Raw genomic sequence first — 24,260 nt, 5'->3', positions numbered from 1 at the left:
TTCCCTGACATCCGGTGGTGAAAGTGATGATGAAAGCATCCAAGAAAGCCCAGCAGAAGCCTATGATGGGGCTGGGTGTAAGCAAAGGAATGGACTGTTTTACTCATCTCATCCTGTAGCTCCTGCTTGAGAATATGACGTGAAGAGGAGACAAGATGGACCTGCCACTGAATTAGGACCTTAATCTGTAGCACACCCTCCCCAAGTTACTGTTAGAAGAGGGAATATGTATACCTTTATAAATGTAAATGAAGCAACGAAAAAAATTAGAGGTTCATCTGCATTAACAAGCTTCTTTGAGAGTGCAAATATTTCAACTCTTATACTCTCTAAATAACTTACATACTACTGTGGATTTTTTACATCACTACTTCTTTCTTAAACTTCTATTTTCATTTTGAACAGGGTGTAGTATATAAATATAGTCATAAAAATTCAAATAATACAAATAAAGTCAAAGCACTGTTAATTCTTTATTGATTTGTTTGTGCATCTTCCTCAGTCACTAGTTTATGAGCTCCTTAAGTGCTTGAAAGAACCATATATTATTCTTTCCTTGTTACCAGAAACAAGCATAGATATTGTCATATAATAGAGGAGTGATGGTCTGTTGACTGAGGGAATGAATGAGTACATAATAAAATGAAATTACTTTCTCCAACTGAAGCTGCCTGCAGGGAAGGAGAAATGAAGACTAATTTTTAAATGTTGGGTGTCACATGGGACGCTAGGTCCTGTGCAGTGAGTCATAATGGAGCTGTCCTGGACAATTAGGAAGCTTCAGAAGGGCTCTGAGCCACTGGGTAGTAGAGACAGTTCACATCTGGGATAACCTTGCCACAGTTCTGGCTGGCAAACCTTTCCCTTCGTGCTGAGAAAAACTCAGATACATTAGGCCTTTCCTTCATTTTATTTTAAGATGTTATTCTCTTTTATGTATTTATAAAAAACAGAGGGGAAAAAGATCGGAAGATACCTGCCAATGAATAAGAGAACACATTATTGGAACTTCCGTGCTGGTGCAGTGGTTAAGATTCCGTTATCCTAATGCAGGGGGCCCAGGTTCGATCCCCGGTCAGGGAACTAGGTCTCACATGCATGCTGCAACTAAGAGTTCGCACGCCACATTCAAGAAGCCTGCAAGCCACAAATAAAGGAGACTGCCTGCTGCAAATGGGGAGCCCACATGCCACAACTGGGGAGCCCCTGAGCCTCAACTAAGGAGCTCACCTGCTGCAACTGAGACCCGGTGCACCCAAATAAATAAATAAAATTGAAAAAGAACGCATAAGTAAAGTAGGGAAAAATTTCGGGGTTGTGGGTAGTAAACTAAGGCTCTGCATTAAATAAAGAAATCTAATACGAATGCCCTTTCCTCTCAACTCTATTGTGACTTGGAGAACATTTTCTTCATTACGCTATCAGTGACGGGCTTTATGCTGTGAAAATCTCCCAATCTATGCTTATGGAATGGTCTTAATGTCCAATATAAGAAAAGAACTCATTACTCACAACTGATACCAAGTAACTGTTTCATAATCTTTCCAGGTCCATCTGTAATATCTGAGTGGTATGTGAAATGGTCGCAGGGTCCGCAAACTAAAGAATGTCTGACACAAAATCATTTCAATCCCAGGGACTACAGCCAGGATTAAAGAGGGTGCTAAACAGGGTACAGAACTGGGAGGTAGTGTACCTGAAGTCACAGCTGAGGTGAGTTCTCAGATTCAATAAAGGTGAAATCACTGAGTAAAGAAATATGGGTGAGAAGAGGCAGCAAGGTCAGTAGGAAGTAGCTAGAGCAAGAAGCCAATCAGAGAAGACACACAATTATAAAAGGAAAGGTCTGGGAAATCTAAGCCTCACTCACTTATTCAGTGGAATTGAAAAGGTCCTTAACATAATGAAATGTTAATTCTGGGGAAGTAAAATTGGATGGCATGTTAATATGGAATAAGGTTTCTACAATGCATTAAAGAACATTTAACCATTTTCTGGAATCTGAAGTGAGTTCTTAATAGGCAGTTTGAGAGTGATGATGATGATGAAGCCTCCTTTATCTTACTTCTGACAAAAGTTTGTCAAGCTCGGGACTTCGCTGTTGGCACACTGGTTAAGAGCCTGGGTGCCAATGCAGGGGACACGGGTTCGATCCTTGTCCGCGAAGATCCCACATGCCGCAGAGCAACTAAGCCTGTGCGCCACAACTACTGAGCCTGTGCTCTAGAGCCCATGAGGCACAAATACTGAAGCCCGCGTGCCTAGAACCTGTGCTCCGCAACAAGAGAGGCCGTCGCAATGAGAAGCCCAGCACCGCAACGAAGAGCAAACTCTGCTCGCCGCAAATAGAGAAAGCTGGCGCGCAGCAACAAGACCCAACGCAGCCAAAAATAAATAAATAAATTCATTAATTAATTTAAAAAAATTTTGTAAACCTCACACATTTAAAATCCACATAAACGTATATGTAAGGAAGATTCTTGTGAAGATTTCTTAAATTAAGGGGCAGCATAAAATGACATGGGGTTTAACATCAGTTAAGTTTGGGTTTGGCCTCTAGTTTCCACATTTACTGTCATAAACCTTAAGTAAGTCACTTAACCATCCTGAGTTCGAGTTTCTTCATCTAAAATAAAAGAAACAACTGGGGAACTGGGGGATCAGTGGAGCAGTGCATGTGAGAGCATTCTGTACACCACAGTGCTGTACAAACGCTAGCCATATTTTTTTTTTCCCCCACTGGGATCTTAGTTCCCAGACCAGGGATTCAACCCAGGCCTTCAGCAGTGAAAGTGCAGAGTCCTAACCACTGGACCACCAGGGATTTCCAGATGGCCTATTAGTTTTATTTTTTTTATTTTTTTTTTTTTTTTGCGGTACGCGGGCCTCTCACTGCTGTGGCCTCTCCCATTGCGGAGCACAGGCTCCAGATGCGCAGGCTCAGCGGCCATGGCTCATGGGCCCAAGCGCTCCGCGGCATGTGGGATCCTCCGGGACCGTGGCACGAACCCGTGTCCCCTGCATCGGCAGGCGGACTCTTAACCACTGCGCCACCAGGGAAGCCCGGCCTATTAGTTTTAAATTCAGCACTTCATCCCAGTAGAGCGAGGAATTCCACATTTGGACCCACCTTCACTGGAGATGTGTGAAAAAGCTGCTTCTGGTCGCATGCCTTTTGGGCTCTGTGGGCATCCCTTGCTGAATAAAACTTGATGATGGCATAGAACCCAGGACAGGCCACTGCTGCGTTTGGGAAGACTCGGACCGAATACAGAAGGCCAAACTGGGAGAAGACTGTGAACAGAGAATGCTTTAGGGTGGTCTCACACTAAGAAAGTGCAGTAAATTTCAGGCCCTGGAAACCAAACCGCCCATTCCCTTATATTCCCCCAGCCCTTCGCCACAGGTAACTGTAGTGAGCCTGGAACTCCAAACACTTCTCATTTCATGAACAAGTTCCCTCTGAAATCCTAAGCTTCGAGAAGCATTAGTAGGCAATGCCTTCTGCTGGGGACTAACTCTCATAAATCTATGGGGGTGAGATGACTGCTCAGGTCGTCTCTAGAACTAAGATTCCTCTCAGTGGAGACCACAGGCAGATGAGGTACTGAAGCAGTATCCCGGGGCGCCCAGTTACTGGGGCGCGGGGCAGCTTCCTCCACCCTTCCCTCCGCTCCGGCACGGCTCAATTGCAAAGCCTCGGGGGTGGGTCCAGAGCTCAGCTCCCACACCAGCAAGGTTTTGTCACCCCCGATGGGAACCGCAAAAAGTACCAATTGCACCAACCCACCATCACCGCACGTGCGCTGCTCGGGGCGCAAGCGGACTACGCTTGCACTTGCGCACGCACGCTTTTTAAATACTTAGTGCCAATAAATCTAATATACAGAAAAAGAGTTGAAAGCCCCTGAGTGTTTTGTGGATAGAAAAGCTTGAAATTCAGAACAAGTTCAGAGCTTGACAGTCTAAGAATAAGCTAGCTCTCCATTCCATTAGAAGTGCTAGGTAGCAGCTTCTGGTTATGGAACCCGAAACTCTCAGGCTCCAAAGAGGACATAAAACAGCATCACTTGTACTCTTTATAAAATTGAACAAACAAAATAAACAAAAATATATTTACACCTGTCCTATAAGACAAAGGGTACTTGAGACCTAATGTATATAAAATCAGTTTACAAACTGTGATGCACTATATCAGTAAGTTCTCATTTGCACAGAGCACAGCATAGGATATGAGGCCATTAATGTTAATTCCCTTCCCCCATCCATTCCTTTCTCTTGTTCCTTTAACTATGCGGATCAGTTACATTATTAAGCTGACAATGTAACTGAGATATTATTAGCTTAATAATGTAACCAAGAATCTGATTTTTAGCAAGGGGGTAGTTCTTAGAAACTTAGGGAGCTGGAACTATGAAAGTATGAATTGAAATAATGCAATTACATCATGAATTTTAAAATGTATCATCATTGATTAAAAATAAAAATATTAAATAATTAAAAATTTATTATCCCGCAATTGAGATTCACCACAACGTGTGACGTCTGTCAGGCATTCACTGTCACAACGCAGCTTGACTGTCTTACAGACAACCTCAATAATATTTTTAAATTGGCAGAGGCAGCAGGCCATACGGCTAGGTAAGATCCTATAAATGGAAACACAGGTAATTAAATTCGTGGTAAAAGAGTTACTTGAGTAGGTAGAAGAGGTAGGCCAAGGCCACCACAGACCAATGCAAAAAGGAGTTCTTGGGGTGTATGGACTGCAGAACTGGATAGGGGCCGGTTGGCCAATTGCTGCTCTTGACTGTTGTAAATAAATATAGAGGAGGAGAGAGGTGCCCAACAGAAGGATTAGGATGGCAGTAGATATGGTATGCCTAGATAAAAGGGACTAGGGATTAGAATTGGGTGACACTGATCTGTAGTTTAAATCCGAAGTATCTCCTTCCAACCCCAAAGCCTCACTTTGGGTTGAGAGTACACAGGAAGAAGGCAGACTTCTAAGAAGAGTCTGAATAAGACTGCACCTTCTGGAGTCCCTTTCTCAGGTCCTATTTGTGAGTAGTAATATATTAGAAATTATTCTAGTAATAGAAAAGCACCGTGTGGTTAAACAATAACAGAGATCGCTTTGGCCAAATCTGGACAAAAGGAACATTCCAAAGAATAACATTATCATTATAATAAGTTATAACATAGTTAATTAAAAAAAAACACATGAGTTCATAATGATACTCAAAATGAAAGTGGGGGGGCTCTTCATTATAGAATAATGTCAGCTAATAAATGCAAATGGAAAGATAGAATTAGGAAAGTGTCATTTGGCAACTATCAATGTAATAATCGATTCAGACAAGGATTATCATTGATGCACAGTTGGGTGAAGAGTTGTTTGAAAGTAGGATCTTCACTGATCCCAAACTTTCACCCCACATATTATTTTTCAATTACCAAGGGGAAAAAATAACTTTACAATGGAGAGATATGGAAGATACCACCTTAATCAAGTGATCAAACTTAGCACTGGGCCACCTGAAGTGAAGAAGTATGAAGATTACATCACCTATATAGTATCCTTCCCCAAAAAGTTTACTTTGAATCTAATGAGGAAACGGACAAATCCAGATAGTTGGGCAATTGATAAGACAACTGGCTTAGACTCGTCAAAAATGCCAATGTCATAAAAGACCGAGAAAAAAAATAGCAGGGAAATATTGTAGATTAAAGGAAACAAAGACAAGACATGCAATGCCTAATCTTATTTGGACCGTGTATCAAAGCAAAACACATTTAAAGAATGTTATTGGATTCTGGCCAAGATGAAGTAACAAGGACCAATTTAACCTTGCACCTGAAGCAATGAAAAAATAAGACAGAACATATGAAAAAAAACTCTTCAAGAAACTGGACCTCAGGCAATAAAGTTCAGTGATCCCCATAAGGTGGGAAATAAATGAAGTGATCCCTATAATTGCCCTAATTTACTTTTCTGAGAGAGTTTCCAGGTCATGGTACAGGGAAGAGAAGTCCAGGCAGAGACTGGTGGACTCCCTGACTGACGAAATGGAGCTGACAGTCTAGGTAACTAGAGTTACCTAGCTGACAGTCTAGGTAACTAGCTGACAGTTAACTAACTAGAGTTAGTTAGGTAACTAGGTCAGCTAGGTAACTAGCTGACAGTTAAATAACTAGAGTTACCTAGCTGACAGTCTAGGTAACTAGAACTCTAGGTAACTAGAGTTCACAAAGCAGACTACCAGAGAGAAAAGAAGTGCACAGACAAAGAACTCTGGAGATATGCAGAGGGATCTCTTGAGAATTCAACAAAGTATTTGTCAGTACATTTGTGTGAGGAATTACTTGATACCAGGAAAAGAACCACATGAAAGGATTAATAATAAGAATAACTGGATATCACACTGTAGGAATAGTACCTGTTCTTACAAGTCAGACTGGAAAACCTCATGATACTCAGAAAGGACTTGTCTCAGTAGTTGCAAATAATGTGCTCCAGACTAAAGGCTACTTGGACTCCTACCCAACAAATCTTAAAAGCTAGACCTAAAAGAATAAAATTGTTTTGAGTAACTTAATTCCACCCAAAACAAATCCCAAGCATTTTACAGGAATATAAATACATATAGTACACAATAAACTAAAACTCACAATATCTGGGATCATATGAAAAATTGCCAAGCATGCAAAGAAGTAGGAAAATATGACCCATAGTGAGGAGAAAAGGCAATCAATCAAAACTAACCCATAATCTATACAGATGTTAGAATTCGCAGAAAAGAACATTTAAAAAGCTGTTATACCTGAAGTAAAGTTATTATAACTGTATTTCATATGTTTAAAAACCTAGACTAAAAACTGCAAATATTAAGTACAGGCATGGAAAAGGTAAAACAGACCAAAATTGAGCTTTTAGAGATTAAAAGCAATGTCTAAATGAAAAAGATATTGAAAGGTTAATGGCTGATTAGACACTGCAGAAGAAGGGGTCACTGAACATTAAGGCATAGTAATAGAAACTATCCAAAATGAAACAAAAAGAGTAACAAAACTAAACAACAACAAAACTTAATAGAGCATCAGTGAGCTGTGCAACAACTTCAAGTGGCCTAATACATGTGTACTTAGAGTCCATGAAGGAGAGGAGAAATGCAAAAATTTGAAGAAATAATAGCCAAAATGTTTCCATAATGGTAAACACTATAAAGCCACAAAGTCAAGAAGATCAATGAACTTTAAGCATAAGAAACATGGACAAAACTACACAAAGGCACAAAAAATAATCAAATTGCTCAAAACCAGCAATAAATAGAAAAATTTAAAAGCAGCAAGAGGAAAAAACTGTACACTACATACAGAGGAACAAAGATAACAATGACAGCAGAATTTTTGTTGGAAACAATGTAAATGAGAACACAGCGAAATAACATCTTTAAAGTAGTGAACTGAATTCTATCAAGCTAGAATTCTTTATCCAAATATGTCAAAACAAAGGCAAAATAAAGACTGTCTCAGACATACAAAAGCTGAAATAATTCATTACTAGTAGACTTTCACTTTAAGAAATGTTAAAAGAAGTATTTTCAAGCAGAAGGAAAATGACATCAGATTGGAATATGCATCTACATAAAAGATTAAGAATACAGGAATAGGGACTTCCCTGGTTGTTCAGTGTTTAAAAATCTGCCTGCCAATGCAGGGGACATGGGTTCGATCCCTGTTCCGGGAAGATCCCACATGCCATGGAGCAACTAAGCCTGTACCTCACAACTACCGAGCCTGCACTCTAGAGCCTGTGTGCCACGACTACTGAAGCCCATGCACCTAGAGCCTGTGCTCTGCAACAAGAGAAGACATCCAGTGAGAAGCGGGTGCACCGCAACAAAGAGTAGGCCCTGCTCGCCGCAACTGGAGAAAGCCCAGGCGAAGCAAAAAAGACCCAACGCCGCAAAAAAATAAATTAAAAAAATACTTTAAAAAATTTTTAAAGGATTTTAGTCATTCAATATATGTCTCCGAACACAATGGAAATAAATTAGAAGTTAACAAATCTGAAAAAGCTCCAAATATTTGGAAACTAAACAACACACTTCTGAGTAACTTTGTGGTCAAAGAAGAAATCAAAAGGGAAATCAGAAACTATTGTGAACTCACTGAAACTGAAAACATAATATGTCACCATGTGGGATATTGCTAAATCTGTACTCAGCTTCCTCAACTTCCACCTTAATCTGGGAAAACGAGAGCAAATTAATCACAGAGTAAGAGAATAAAGAACACAATAAAGATCAAAGTAGAAATAAATAAAATGGAAAACAGAAAAATACTATGGATATGAAAAGGATAATAAGAGAATATATAGAATATACCAATAAATTCAAGATGAAATGGACAAGTTCCTTGAAAGAAAAGCACTACTAAAATTTTTCAAGAATATAGATATTAGGGCTTCCCTGGTGTCGCACTGTTTGAGAGTCCGCCTGCCGATGCAGGGGACACGGGTTCATGCCCCCATCTGTGAAGATCCCACATGCCGCAGAGTGGCTAGGCCCGTGAGCCATGGCCGTTGAGCCTGCACGTCCGGAGCCTGTACTCCGCAACGGGAGAGGCCACAACAGTGAGAGGCCCGCGTACTGCAGGAAAAAAAAAAAGAATATAGCTATTAAAGAAATTGGATGTGCAGTTTAGAACCTTCCAACAAAGAAAGCTCCAAGTCCAGGTGGCTTAACTGATAAATTCTACCAAACATTTAAGGAATAAAATAATGTCAATTCTACACAAACTCTACCAGAAATTTGAAGAGAAGGGAATATTTCCCAACTTATTTATAAGGCCAACTTTCACCAAGATTAGACAACGACATTGCAAGAAAACAGTAACTGAAAAAAACCAATATCTCTCATGAACACAGAGGCAAAAATTCTTAACAAAATTTTAGCATATCAAATCCAGTATTATATAAAAAGATGATACATCATGTCCAATTGGGTTTATCTCAAGAATGAAAGCTTGGTTTAATGTTTGAAAATCAATATACCCAACTTAGTACACTAAAAAAGAAAAATCAGGACATCTCTGGTGGGGCAGTGGTTAAGAATCCACCTGCCACTGCAGGGGACATGGGTTTCAGCCCTGGTCCGGGAAGATCCCACATGCCACGGAGCAACTAAGCCCATGCACCACAACTAATGAACCTGTGCTCTAGAGCCTGTGAGACACAACTACTGAGCCCATGTGCCACAACTAGTGAAGTCCATTCACCTAGAGTTCGTGCCCTGCAACAAGAGAAGCCACCGCAATGAGAAGCCGGCATACTGCAATGAAGAGTAGTCCCTGCTCTCCACAACTAGAGAAAGCCTGCATGCAGCAATGAAGACCCAAAGCAGGCAAAAATAAATAAACAAATTAAGAAAAGAAAAGAAGGGAAAAAATCACATAATCATTGCAATAGATGCAGGAAAACAATGAAAAGAATCTAACATCCATTCCTGATTAAAGAAAAAAACAGCCCTCAGTAGACTAGGAATGGAAGGAGACTTCCTCAACTTGATAAATGACTTCTACAAAACACCAAACATCATATATTTTTTTTTTTTTGGCGGTACGTGGGCCTCTCACTGTTGTGGCCTCTCCCGCTGCGGAGCACAGGCTCCGGACGCGCAGGATCAGCGGCCATGGCTCACGGGCCCAGCTGCTCCGTGGCATGTGGGATCTTCCCGGACCGGGGCACGAACCCGCGTCCCCTGCATCGGCAGGCGGACTCCCAACCACTGCGCCACCAGGGAAGCCCCCCCAAACATCATATTTAATGGTGAAGGACAAAGTACTTTCTCTCCAGGATCAGGACAAAAGCAAGGATGTCTACTCTCATTACTTCTATTTGACATTTCACTGAAGGTTCTAACCAGTGCAATAGGGCAACAAAAAAAAAAAGCGATATTCAGAATGGAAAGGAAGAAGTAGAACTATCTTTATTTGCAGATAACATGATTACGTAGAAAACCTGATAGAATCTACAAAATTGCTACTGGAACTAATAAATGAGTTTATCAGGTTTGCAGGGTACAAGATCAACATACAAAAAGATTAATTTATCTCAACAAACAATCAGAGATCAAACTTTTAAAATACTACTTATAATAGAATCAAACATATAAAATATTTAGAATAAATCTGATAAACTATGTAAAAGACTTGCACAGTGAAAACTGTAAAATATTGCTGGGGGAAATTAAGGAAGACCTAAATAAATGGAGAGATATAATGTATTCATGGATCTGAAGATTCAATATTGATAAGATATCAATCCTCCCCAAATTGATTTATAGATCAAAATCCCAGTAGGCTTTTCTGTAGAAATAGGCAAGCTAATTCTAAATTTTATCTGGAAATAAAATTTAGAATAACTAAAACAACGTTGAAAAAGAACAAAGTTGAAGAACTTACAGTAACTGATTTCAAGGCTTATGAAGATACACTTTCAAGACATTGTGATAGTAGTGTAAAGACAAACAAAAAATCAAAGGAACAGAATAGAAAGTTCAGAAGTAGAGATGTGGACAACTGACTTTCAGGTTCAAAGGCATTTAAGTGGAGAAACGATAGTCTTTTCAACAAATGATGCTGGAAAAACTGAATATCCAGGTTCAAAAAAAAAAAGAACTTCCATCCAAACCATATACAAAAATGAACTCAAATTGGTTCAAAGGTCTAAATGTATAACATAAAACTATAAAACTTCTAGAGCAAAACAAGTGAAAAATTTTATGACCTTGAGTTAGGCAAAATTTCTTAGATACAACACCAAAAGCATAATCCATAAAAGAAAAAAATAAATTAGACACCATCAAAATTAAGAATTTCTGCCCTACAAAAGACACTACTGAGAGAATGAAAAGATGAGTCCCAGAATGGGAGAAAATACTTAGCAACTTACACATTTGATAAAGGACTAATTTCAAGAATATATAAAGAACTCTCAAAACTCCAGAAAAATATAGATAAAAGATTCAAAGATATACATATGGAAAATAAGCATATGAAAAGATGTTTGACAAGATTAATCATTAGGGATGCTAGAGTTAGAAAAAATTGCACACCTATTAAACTATCTAAAACTAAAATTACTGAGCATAGCAAGTGTTGGCCGCAACGTGAAGAAGATGCAACTCTCATACACTGCTGGTAGCGAAGTAAAATGATCAAGCCACTATGGAAAATAGGTATTTTTTTAAAACTTAAACATACACTTACCAATGATCCAGCCATTCTACTTGCAGGTATTTACCCAAGAGAAATGGGAGTATATATCCATACAAAGACTTGTACACAAATATTCATAGCAACTTTATCTGTAATAGACAAAGACTGAAACAACTCACATGTCCATCAATGGTGAAGAGATAAATTGGGGTACATCCGTATAATGGAATACTATTCAACAACAAACAGAAATGAATTACTGATATATACAAAAATATGGATGAAGATTAAAATAATCATGCTGAGCTTAGAAGCCAGTTAGAAAAAAGTATACACTGCATGGTTCCATTTACATAAAATTCTAGAAAATGCAAACAGAAAGCACATCAATGGTTGCATGGCGATTGGAAAGGGCAAGGAACGATTGGAAGCAATAATTAGGAAGAAAGGTTAAGAAACTTTCTGAGGTTATGAACATTTTGATTTTGGTGATGTCCTTTTGGTGTGTATATATGTGTGTGTGTGAACACAGATTACTGTATGTCAATTATACCTCAAAAACCTGTTAAAAGAAATGATATTATATGAGAGAGAATTGGGGAAAATTGAGTAGCAACTCTTTATTAGGTAATATTATTGTGCAGGAATTTAATTTCTTCAATACTGTGTGTTAACAGTATTGTAGTTACACAGGGAAATAAATTTTTTTTTTTTTTTTTTTTTTTTTTTTTTCCGTACACGGGCCTCTCACTGTTGTGGCCTCTCCTGTTGCGGTGCACAGGCTCCGGACGCGCAGGCCCAGCAGCCATGGCTCACAGGCCCAGCCGCTCCGCGGCATGTGGGATCTTTCCCGGACCGGGGCACGAACCCGCGTCCCCTGCATCGGCAGGCAGACTCTCAACCACTGCGCCACCAGGGAAGCCCTGGGAAATAATTTTTAATATCCAGAGAGGAGGACATCTAGCTGACAAGAAAGGAATCACAATTGTGGCAGATGCTGTGGGAGGCTGAGGAAGATGAGGCTAGAGCAGTGAACAATGTGTGATGGCGTGGTGAAGACAGTCATTTGTCAGCTGACCTGACAAAGACGGTTGGAACAGACTGCTAAATGCAGGGTTCTTTCCGCATACTAATCTCATGCAATCCCCTCACCTAGCCTTGGCATAACAAAAACTTTCTATTAGCTTGCCATACTGGAGGGGTGATGGCACAATTTAAGGTGCAGTAAGTTGTGTAATAAACTGTCACAATAGGGTCCTACAGAAATAGTTTTTTTTTTAACGGAAAAAAAAAAGAAACTTGACCCTTCCCTCAAAACATATATGAAAATTAACTCAAAATGAATCACAGACCTAAATGGAACTATACAACTTCCGGAAGAAAACATAGGAGAAAATCTTTGTGATTTTGGATTACACAATGGGGTCTCAGAAAAAGATTTCTTAGATAAGACACAAAAAAGCACAAACCATCTAAGAAAAATTGCTAAGGGACTTCCCTGGTGGTTAAGACTCCCAGTTCCCAATGCAGGGGGCCCTGGTTTGATCCCTGGTCAGGGAACTACTTCCCACATGCATGCCGCAACTAAGAGTTCACATGCCACAACTAAGAAGCCCATGAGCCGCAACTAAGGAGTCCATCTGCTGCAACTAAGACCCAGCACAACCAAATAAATAAATTAAATAAATATGAAAAAAATTGCTAAATTAGAGTTCATCAAACATTTAAAACTTCTAGTATTCAGAGATACTTTAATACAATGAAGATAAGTCACAATCTGGGAGAAGATATTTACTAAACACACATCTGACAGAAAGGACTTTTTCCATTGCTTTTTATATAAAGCACTCTTAAAACTCAATATAGGGCTTCCCTGGTGGCGCAGTGGTTGAGAGTCCGCCTGCCAATGCAGGGGACACGGGTTCGTGCCCCGGTCCGGGAAGATTCCACATGCCGCGGAGCGGCTGGGCCCGTGAGCCATGGCCGCTGAGCCTGCGCATCCGGAGCCTGTGCTCCGCAACGGGAGAGGCCACAACAGTGAGAGGCCCGCGTACCGCAAAAAAAAAAAAAAAAAAAACTCAATATAAATATCCAATTAAAAATGGATTTTAACAGACACTTCATTTAAAAAGATACTTGCACATGAAGAGATACTCAACATCATCAGCTATTACAGAAATGCAAAATGTGGCAAAAAACCCGAGATGCAACTACACACATACTAGAAAGGCTAAATTTTTTTAAAAAACATATATAATGATCAGGTGACGATGTGGATCACCTACAACTCTCATAGACTGCTAGTGGGAAACCAAAATGGCACAGGCACTGTAGAAAACAGTTTAGCAGTTTCTTAAAAAGTTAAATATGCACTTAGCATATAATGATGCAATCCCACCCTTAGGTATTTTACCCCAAAGAAATGAAAACATATGCTCGCACAAAACAAATGTTCACACACACATGTGAGTGTTTTCAGAGGCTTTGTTCATAATAGCCAGAAAACTAGAAAAAACTCAAATGTTCATCAAACGATTAATGTGTAAACAAACTGTGTTTCCACACAACTAGAATACTGCTCAGCAATAAAAAGAATGAACTAATGACAGGTGCAACAAAACTGATGAACCTCCAAAGAGACTGGTAAGTGAAAGAAGCCAAAAACAAAAGGCTACATTCCACATGATTTCAGTTATACGATATTCTGGAAAAGGCAACATTATACGGACAATAATAAGATTGTTGGTTGCCAGGGGCTGGTAGTGGGAGCAGGATGGATAGACTACAAAGGGACATGAGGGATCTTTTGGGAGTGCAGAAGATTTCTTTACCTCAAATATGGTGGTGGCTACAGAATTATAAGTTTGTCAAAACACATCACAATGTATATTTATAAATAGTGAATTTTGTGAAATGAAAATTATACATAAATAAACCTGACTTAAGAAAATAATAAAAGAAAACTAAAAAAAAACACAATTGAGTGAAAATAAATGTAAGAAAAATCAATTTACAGCTTTTTCCAATTCAAGGGTCATCATGAGGATGCTTTCAATAGTTGTGACACTTGTGTTGTTCCCATGTCTATGAAGGAGAAGCCCAAATATGCATGATATAAAACCCAAAGACAAAAATTCTAAACTTCAAAAGATACTTAACATGTGATTACTTCAATTCTGGCTTCTTATTTGCCATAGATGATAATTCCAAAAAGCTCTTATTGAAGAAATTTAAATTTGCATCATCAAATGAATGACCATGGTGCTGAACAGCACAATCATTTTTTATTATCCTAACTTTTCATTTTCAATTGCATCTACCTCTTTGATCACTCTTTTTAAAAAAATAATGTACCCCTTATTCCTTTTTGCTTTCTGGGATAAATAATATTCCTACATGCATCTACATCTTCATAACTATATGTGTTCTTCAACACTGTTCTCATTCTCTACTGGCTGTCTTACCCATATATACTTTCTTAATCCTTTTCTTTGCCAATAACTCTTATTTTCAATAACCCAGTTAAAATCTAAATTATGACTTTTCAACCAAAGTACTCAATCTTTGATGAAAGCAAAAAAGAGCAGAAATTATCTCATGAGCCATGAAAGTGTTGCAATACTTACAAATATTTTAATGCTGGCAATTTAAAAAGATAAGAATCTTCACCTGTTGTCAAAGGATTACGATTGAGAATTCTGAAAAATGGAATGGAATTAAAATTATGTGCATTTTCAATTACTTCCATGAAAGCTTATATTCATTTTTTTTGGTATGGAACTTGAAGGTTAAAAAAAAATCATTTTCTGTTTTTACCTATAAATCACTATAAGAATCTGTAAAACACTCTTTCATTGGGAACTACCCAGGTCTCTAGATGATAAAGTGGAGAAGAGAAACAAACAAAAAAATAGAAAAAAAAGTAGCTAGCAAAGGAAAAATATGCCAAAGAACTTTTCAGGTTCAAAACCCTCGAAGTGACTATGCTGGTAGGAAGCCCTTGCTCTGTAAAAAACTACTATTCCTAGTGTCCTCCATAATTCAAGGTGTTTCATCTCTACAAATTTTTAAAAATTTCATGATTTAAACTACCCAGTTACAGACAAAAATAGGGCTAATTCCTTGGTTCTGGAGCCAAAGAAGGAGAGATAAATCCAATAGGAACTGGTGAAAGCCATACTCCCAGCACATAGTACCATGTGTATTCTTCTATCATAGCCTTTGTTAGTGTGATGTAATCACCTGTTTACTTGTCAGTGCCCTAGATTGTCAGCAACTTGAGAGCAGGGACCACACTTTATTGTCATTATTATTCCTCTGCCTGACACAGTGCCTAATACTTACTAGGTATTTCATAAATGTTTGCTGAATAAATAAATAAAATTTTCTTTATATATCAATAAAATAAACAAATTTGGGGGAACATAATTTTATTCCAAAATGCTGGAATAGCTTTTCTTCTTAGTTCTTTCTCTATTTTTTTTCTTAGTTCTTTAAAACAAATAGGGGAAAAAAGACCAAAAAGAAACAGGAAGAAAGAAATGAATATCTAACTTTAGGTTAACTCTACTCAAGAATTATTAGCGTATTTTTGAAGAACATTATAAAGATAATTACCAAAACTAATATCTTTTGGGTTGCCAGGCATCTGTGATCAGCATTTAATAGTCAATCCTCACAGTAACCTTATGTGATAGATATATTACCCCATTGTACGAATGAGGAAACTGAGGCACAGAGAACTTACATAACTTGTCCTAAGTCATCAATTTAGTAAGAAGCAGAGCTGGAATTTGAACTCACTTCTGACTGTAAAGCCTGTGTTTAACATGAATGAAAAAAAAAGTGGGGGTGTGTTAAACATCTGTTAATTTAACCTTAATTTTCAGAGCACTAAATATAGAAATACCTTTTCAATCTTCATCTACCCATCGGGGAAAGCCTCTATGAGAATTATATTTTCTCTTTTTAGTTAGTATTTATCTTTTAATTTATTTTTTCCTTAATCATCTCCCATGACAAATATTTAATTAGCCTATGGTCATTGAGACTTTAGAGATTTTTAAAAAAATATTGCAGGAAAATCAGTAAAATTGATGGAGGAAGGACATCTGAAAATTGATCCCTCCATTTAATAAGCAACAATACCAATAACAACAGCAACAACAACAAAACTGGCAAAAATGGTCAGAATCAACTTCTTCTGAACTCTGGAGATTTAGCCAACAGGCTTACTGCACATTGGGGAGCAATTTATTCAAGGAAAACAAATTAATTTCTGTAAGAACAATGAGATCTGTGTTGTTTGAACTTGTCCTTGACCTTTGCTCTCCATGCCAGTGGTAGCCTTGAAAAACAGCCCACATCCCTGGTACCAGAAGGAGCAGCATGGACTAGGAGGTCCTTCAAAGCCTCATTCCCCAAGAACTGTCATTGTAATACATGTCTGGTGGTCCCCTGGAAGACATCACTTGAAAGGCTTGCCCTTTGACCTGACTGAGAGCTGTCTAGTGAGAAAAGCCGTTCCTCAGGTTGCATTTCTGCAAAACATTTTCAAGCAAATATTTTAACATGGCTGTTGCATGAGGCAATGGATAACAGTTTGGGGCAAAAAACAGCCCAACCGAAAAGCTTAAAAAGAAAAGCTGAGGAATGAGATGTGCACAGAGACTTTGAAATGTGCCAATGTATTCCTGGGAAACTGGAAGACCACAAGACATATTCCTGGGAATCTAGGAAAATAACTGTTAGCATTAATAAAAGAATTCATCAAGGTTGTAGGATATAAGATCAATATTATTTCTACACACCAGCAATGAGTAATCCAAAAATGAAATTAAGAAAACAATTCCAAGTGTAAGAGTACCACAAGAAATAAAATACTTAGGGAAAAATTTAACCAAGTAAGTGCAAGATTTACACTGAAAAGTACAAAACTGTTGAAAGAAATTGAAGAAGATCTAAATAAATATAAAGACATGCTGGATTCATGGACTGGAAGATAATCTTATTAAAATGTCACTACTTCCCAAATCGACTTATGGTTCCATTGCAATTCCTATCAAAATCCCAGCTGATATCTTTCCAGAAACTGCCAAGCTAATTCTAAAATTCATATGGCAATTCAAGGAAACAGAATAACCAAAACAATGTTGGTAAAGAACAAAGTGGGGGACTCACACATCCTAGTTTCAATACTCAGTTCAAAGCTACTGCAATCACAGTGTGGTACTGGAATAAGACAAGACATGTGTATCAATGGAACAGAAATGACACTATAGAAATAAACCCTCATATTTTTGGTCTATTGATTTTCAACAAGCATGCCAAAACAATTCAATGTGGAAAGAACAGTCTTTTCAAATGATCCTGGGACAACTGTACATCCACACACAAAATAATGAAGCTGGACTCCTAAACTTCACACCATATATGAAAATTAACTCCAAATGGATCAAATATCCAAACGTAAGAGCTAAAGCTATAAAACTCTTAGAAGAAAACACAGGAGTAAATCTTTATCACCTTGCTTTAGACAACAGTTTCTTAGATATACCAGAAGCACAAAGAACCAAAGGAAAAATACATGAATGGGATTTTATAAAATTTATAAAGTTTGTGCTCCAAAGGACACTATCAAGCAAGTGAAAAAACATATAGAATGGGAGAAAATACTACAGGTGGGAAGAATAAGAGGCAGTTGGGAGAAGAAAAGCATAGTAGTTGCTAGGTGTGACAATCTCAAAATTTTGAACTATTACAAATGAAACAGACACCCTGAATCACCCCAAATGGCAGACCCAAGTTATTTTTGTTTTTAGTGTTAATGCTTTTCTAAATCTGAGAAGGTGCCAGGATTCTAGTACATAGCAGAAAGTGATGACAGCACCCTGAAGTGTGTAAACTTTTGTGTGTACATAGCTATCTAAAGGAAACCAACGCTAGCTGACTGGGGAAGCATTAGTGCGGCTCTGTGACCGCAGCTCGATTTGCCTTCATAGTGTGGCCACACCTCCCTTACTGACATTCTCAACAATGAGGTAAATAATTCAATAGGGATAAAGCTTTGATTTTCCCCTTATTCTCTCTTAGTGCTTATGTTCCTGGTACCATATTTTTTTTTTTTTTTTTTTTTTGCGGTACGCGGGCCTCTCGCTGTTGCGGCCTCTCCCGCTGCAGAGCACAGGCTCCGGACGCGCAGGCCCAACCTCCATGTCCCACGGGCCCAGCCGCTCCACGGCATGAGGGATCCTCCCGGACCGGGGCACGAACCCGCGTCCCCCGCGTCGGCAGGCGGACTCTCAACCACTGCACCACCAGGGAAGCCCTTGGTACCATATTAATGTACCACAGAGAAGGCAGCATGTGAATGTGCTCTGTCTGGTTAAGTTATATAGCCTTTCTACACTGTAGAGTCCTACAGTTTCTAAAATCATGGACCTTGTATTCTTAGAACCAATGAAGTGACTAAAAGAATTTTTAAAAATAAGCCATCAGTCTGGACCTTCATAGCTGAATGAAGGAGAAACACTTTAAAGTCAGAAAAAAAAGTACACTTAACATTTAGGATTTTCAACCACTGCTGGTTTTCCATAATATATTTCATTCCTGATTTTATCTGAAAGAGATATGATTACTACCAACATTCAAAAAGTGGTACTTTATTAATTAATAAGCTCTTGGCTCATTTTTGAGGTTGATTTCAGATATAAAATAGACTACCACACTGCTAACTACTTCACCTGATGTTTGTCAATAACATAGAGGCTTCATTCCAGAAAGCTACTGACTTATAATTACCTGCAGCCCGGTGATGAATCAAGGTTTTGTGGGGCCTGAAGCTCATCTACTTTGGAAAATCCTATCTAATAAAAACATGCAAAATTATGAATACAAAAATCGCTAGGACCCTTCTCAAGACCTTAGAAGGGACCTCTGCAAGTGAGGAGCCCTGAAGCCTAAGCTTCATTGAATTCATGATAAATCCACCCCAGCTGGGGCCCTTTCCTAAACTTATTTAAGGCAGGAAACTTATAAACACCCCAGTAATATGTCATTATAGGTAGTAAAATAACTTAACTCGAGGGTGGCATCTTCCCTTGGTGGCTAGCCTTTGGAAAGAGATGCAATAAAGTTTATATCTCACCAAGGCAAATGCTTCCTGAATCAAATTAGCTATGTCTATTAGAAAGACTTATCCCAAAACAAAGACTTACTATACTGTGACAGTCTTTTTTTTTTTTTTTTTTTTTTCCATTTGCTGTACGCGGGCCTCTCACCGTTGTGGCCTCTACTGTTGCGTAGCACAGGCGCCGGACGTACAGGCTCAGCGGCCATGGCTCACGGGCCTAGCCGCTCCGCGGCATGTGGGATCTTCCCGGACCGGGGCACGAACCCGCGTCCCCTGCATCAGCAGGCGGACTCCCAACCACTGCGCCACCAGGGAAGCACTGTGACAATCTTTTGAAAGTAACTGTGAAAGAGTTTTAGGAGTACAGTACTAACTTATTTACAACACCAGATAGATCTGATTCTTCCACTACCTTTTTCTGTCATTTAAGAGGAACACAAATTCAAAAGGAACAAGTTGGTGCCTCTTCCATTACAAATATTTTCTAACGCATTTCTACTTCACGCATTTTCTACTTCATCACCCCCGTCCCTCACCTTGTTACCTTGCTGCATAGATGCTCGAATAGCTCTCACATATGTTTTCCCATCAACATCCATCTTTTTCCTTTCAGTATGAAAGTTTCTTGGGGAGAAAGTCCCTGCCCTATGCGTCTTTGTATCCCCAGCACTTAGTACAGTGCTGACACACAGTGGGCATGGCACTCAATGAATGTTTTTGAATGAATTCATTAATTTTTAAACTGTGATTTATTTATTTATTACCACAATGTATTTTCCCGTGTTGCCTACATAACTATAGTGAAACTCTGATTCTTATAAGGAACTCTTGCTGTTATAAGATGTTTAGGAAAGGTGGTGAGTTTAAGACATTGTATTGTCGCTACTAAAACCTCCTGGTGAAGAGACCTCATGAGCCTGCTCTCCGGTGTGCTGGAAAAGAAAAACTGACCCTTGGTGCTCTCTCCCCAAGGTAGGCATCAGCAAACTAACAAGGGAAAGGAAGGAGGGCGCTAAAGATAGGCGTCTGCAGGAATTGCTAATCCAGCTCCAGACACAGCCTCAACACCTTCATTAACCCCAAATGTGTGAACTGTGTGAAACTGGATTTCAGAACCACAAGACAGATAAGGGAGTCTTTTCCAAAGCCAGGTGTAGAAGAGCTCTTTTTATCTTGAGTCTGAAATCACCTTCGGGCCATTGAACATACCCACTATCATTTCCTTGTGTCATGAGAAATCACAGAATTTTTGAGCTGAAGGGGTAAAACCCCTTTGAGCTGAAGTGTAAAACCCACACTTCTTATTGAACAGTAGTCAGCAAAGAAAGTATATTGAATTAGGCTACAGCAATGTATTTTCTTTATATTTTTCACACTACAGCTGAACACAAACAACGTCTTTTTCCATATCTCAAAGGTTCCCATTGGCCACAGATAATTCACTTCAGAGATATGTGCTTTTAGAAAAATAATGTTCTGGGTGGCTGGGGAGAGCCCTGTGGTGGGTGTTCAGGAATTCTTTCTGCTTTACCATTTAAAAGAGCTAATAATGGTTGGGGAAGCACCCACACCTTTTGCTCCCTGAAGAATTCGGTGCTAAACTTAGTTCTTTGCAGCTCTGTGTTGCATACATTTTAAGTAGTTAGGAACTTTGCACATGAGCAGGATTCAAATTTAAATTCAAAAGTGGAACTTCATGGACCATTCGCATATTGGAGAGGCATCAATGGGATTCCTTGACAATGCGACTTTGAGTGTTTTTGCTTGGTGCCTTTTATTGCCTGTGCCAAAGATCAGTACTATGGAAAGCAGAGTGTTTCATATATATGACTTATACAAGTCTCTTGGCCTCTTTGTTCCTTAGTTTCCTCATTTGAAAAAATAAAATAAATGGCTCTCAAGACATGTTTTCCAGAATTCATACTGGTCTTACACCCAGCTAACCAATAACCGCATGATGCTTTTACACACAGTTTCTTACATGTATTCATCTTCTATTTCACTTACTACTTGTGGAAAAACTGCATTCCATGCCGGGCCTGGATGTTCCAAAGCTCAGTTCTGTGAGTAAATTGCAACCAAGATTTCTACAAAAAAAGACACAAGCAAAAGAAGAAGAAAAGGGCTTCCCTGGTGGCGCAGTGGTTGAGAGTCCGCCTGCCGATGCAGGGGACACGGGTTCGTGCCCCGGTCCGGGAAGATCCCATATGCCGTGGAGCGGCTGGGCCTGTGAGCCATGGCCGCTGAGCCTGCATGTCCGGAGCCTGTGCTCTGCAACGGGAGAGGCCACAGCAGTGAGAGGCCCGCATACCACCAAAAAAAAAAAAAAAAAAAGAAGAAAAATATATATTCTTTCAGAACATTTATCCTTTGGCAATCATTCTAATTTATATATGATGAACCATAACATCACCACTCCCTCCATACACTAAAGAAATCTCACTGTGGAAGATATTATGATTTATACTTTCATGATTATATATGTGGTGCATTAGATACAAAATAGTAAATGTTCATTAAATACTTGTGTTAAGTGATCTTTACTTCTCTAGAAAGGCAGCACTCTTGGCATTTTTGGCTGGATAATTCTTTGCTGTGGGAGGCTCCCCTGAAAAGTTGGATGTTTAGTAGCATCTCTGACCTCTGTCCACTAGATGCCAGTAGCATATACAGTTCTGACAAGCAAAAATATCTCAAGGCACTACCAAATGTCACCTGCGTGCAAAATCACCCTGGTTGAGAACCACTGCTCCATAAAGATTCCTCTGATCTGTGCAATAATTCTCACACTAATCTTTGCTAGAGACAAAAAGGATTTGCTACCTAATTTTAGTAGGAATTTTAATCATATTTCAGAATGAGTAACAAATTAATTTTATAAAAAATTAAGCTTTATAAAAATTCCAAATATAATGAAGTTATATTTGTAACTTACATAAACTGCCAAAAAGGTAGTGGTTCACATGTACGTTTTTCGATAGACGGTATTTTATTGCAGGATAAGTCTCTAGGAAAGGTAAAAGGAAAATATTGCCTCAATTAGCTATTAGATATCTAATTAGTAGGAATAACTAGTAGAAGTTAGAAAGATAATAATAAATAAGAAGCTTTGTTCTAATCTCCTAACCTTACGAATTACTATTTGAACCTTCCAGAGCCCCTAACCCTGACTTCACCTCTCTTAAGAGTCTCACCTTCAGGATCTTCATAAATTAAATACACAACTATAGGTCGTTATAGATTTTGGAGGTAATCTTTCCTGAGAGCAGAGGCATTGATCAGATTCCAACTTTTGTGGCCTTATCAAATTCTAGATTATGAGCTCAACATTTTTATCTCTATATATCATTATAATTTCTAATATTAGGAGGAATATTCTTATATTTACACATTTCTCAGTATAGTTCCGTTTCTCTAGGCCAATTCTTTACCGGAAGAAATAAAAGATACCCTTTCACAAAACTTGAAAGGGTGTTACTCCTATCATTAATATGTAACGTTAATCCAGGATTACACTTTCTATCATATTGACTTTTATTCGAAAATACCTACTCTTGACGATAGCTGACTATCTTATTTCCATTGATTCCACCTTAGTCTCTCATTTCACCTGGATGGGTATAACTGTCTTCTGACTGCTGTTTCCATCTCTACCCTCTCCCTTTCTAAAACATGCTCCACGGGATCACCAGATTAACTGCTCTGGCCTTGGAATCAGCCTCACCATCAGCAGGTGATTACTGAACAGGGACTGGATGGAGCTTGGACCTACCCAACAGCAAACGTGCTCTATCAGTGGGATCAGCCCCATACACCAACAGGCACACACCAGCTCCAGGAATACCACCGTCCAGCAGTGTGTGTGACCAGAACACTCACCTGCAGGCCAGAAGCAGCCATGGACTCAGCTGGGTCCTGACCCTGCCCATCAGAATGCCAATACAAGATTAGGGATACCCCAGACCCTGCAGATAGTTGTGTCAGGGACAGTGATCCAACACCAACTCTGTGACTCCTGGGTCCTGCAGCCAGAACTCAGGACCTGTGTCTTCCTCCCAGTAGCCAGCATAGCCCCATGACCAGTGACTGGGCACTAGCCCTGCTATCACCTGGACTGCAATTCAACCCATAAATGATCCAGCACTAGATTTGGTGTCCCCCAGAGTTGTGCAGCCAACTGCCTTATGATTTAGCCTCACCAAGCAGCACAGACAGCCTCCATACTAGGCAGAGTCTGGCAAACATGCACTCTGGGGGCAGCCAAGCCTACCAGATTACCCACAGTAGTCAGCCCACCACAACAGAAGAGCCCAAGCAGCCCACACAGGGGGTACACCTAGAACATATAGTTCTAGTGACCAGGGGACAGTGGGCTCCTGGGACACATAGGACCTCTCCTACAAAAGGCCACTTCTCCAAGGTCAGGAAATGTAACGAACCTACTACATACATAGCAATAAAAACAGCAAGTTAAGAAAAATGACATGACACAGAAACACGATCCAAATGAAGGAACGAGATAAGAACTCAGAAGAAGATCTAAGTGAAGTGGAGATAGCCAATCTCCTCAACAAACAGTTCAAGGTAATGACTATAAAGATGATCAAAGAACTCAGGAGAAGAACCGACGACCAGAGCAAGAAGTTAGAATTTTTTTAAAAAGAGTTAGACCATTAAAGAACAACAAAACAGAGATGAGGAATACAATAACTGAAATGAAAAATACACTAAAAGGAAACTACTGTAGACTAAATGATACAGAGGAATGAATCAGAAAACTGAGGACAGAGTACTGGCAATCACTGAAGATGAACGGTAAAACAATAGATTAAAATGAAATGAGGAAAGTTGAACAGACTTGTGAAACAACATCAAGTGTACTAATATTTGCTATACACTGGTCCCA

At 39.2% G+C, this 24,260-nt stretch overlaps 1 pseudogene across 1 annotated transcript in view; it reads right to left on the bottom strand.

Annotated features, from left to right (window-relative positions):
• The window catches only part of LOC309968901 (RAD52 motif-containing protein 1-like), a 28,440-nt pseudogene extending 5,186 nt beyond the window's left edge, over positions 1-23,254 (bottom strand). The window contains exons 1-3 of the transcript in view: positions 23,234-23,254; positions 3,690-3,806; positions 3,131-3,310 (exon numbers count right to left, since the gene is read on the bottom strand). The product of the transcript in view is annotated as an RAD52 motif-containing protein 1-like (transcript). The remainder of the gene's footprint in view (positions 1-3,130; positions 3,311-3,689; positions 3,807-23,233) is intronic.
• Between the last annotated feature and the right edge of the window lie 1,006 nt (positions 23,255-24,260).

The sequence above is a fragment of the Leucopleurus acutus genome (genome assembly GCF_964270905.1).
Source record: "Leucopleurus acutus genome assembly, chromosome: 1".
Lineage (NCBI taxonomy): Eukaryota > Metazoa > Chordata > Mammalia > Artiodactyla > Delphinidae > Leucopleurus > Leucopleurus acutus.
This window is presented reverse-complemented; position numbering and strand designations above follow the sequence as displayed.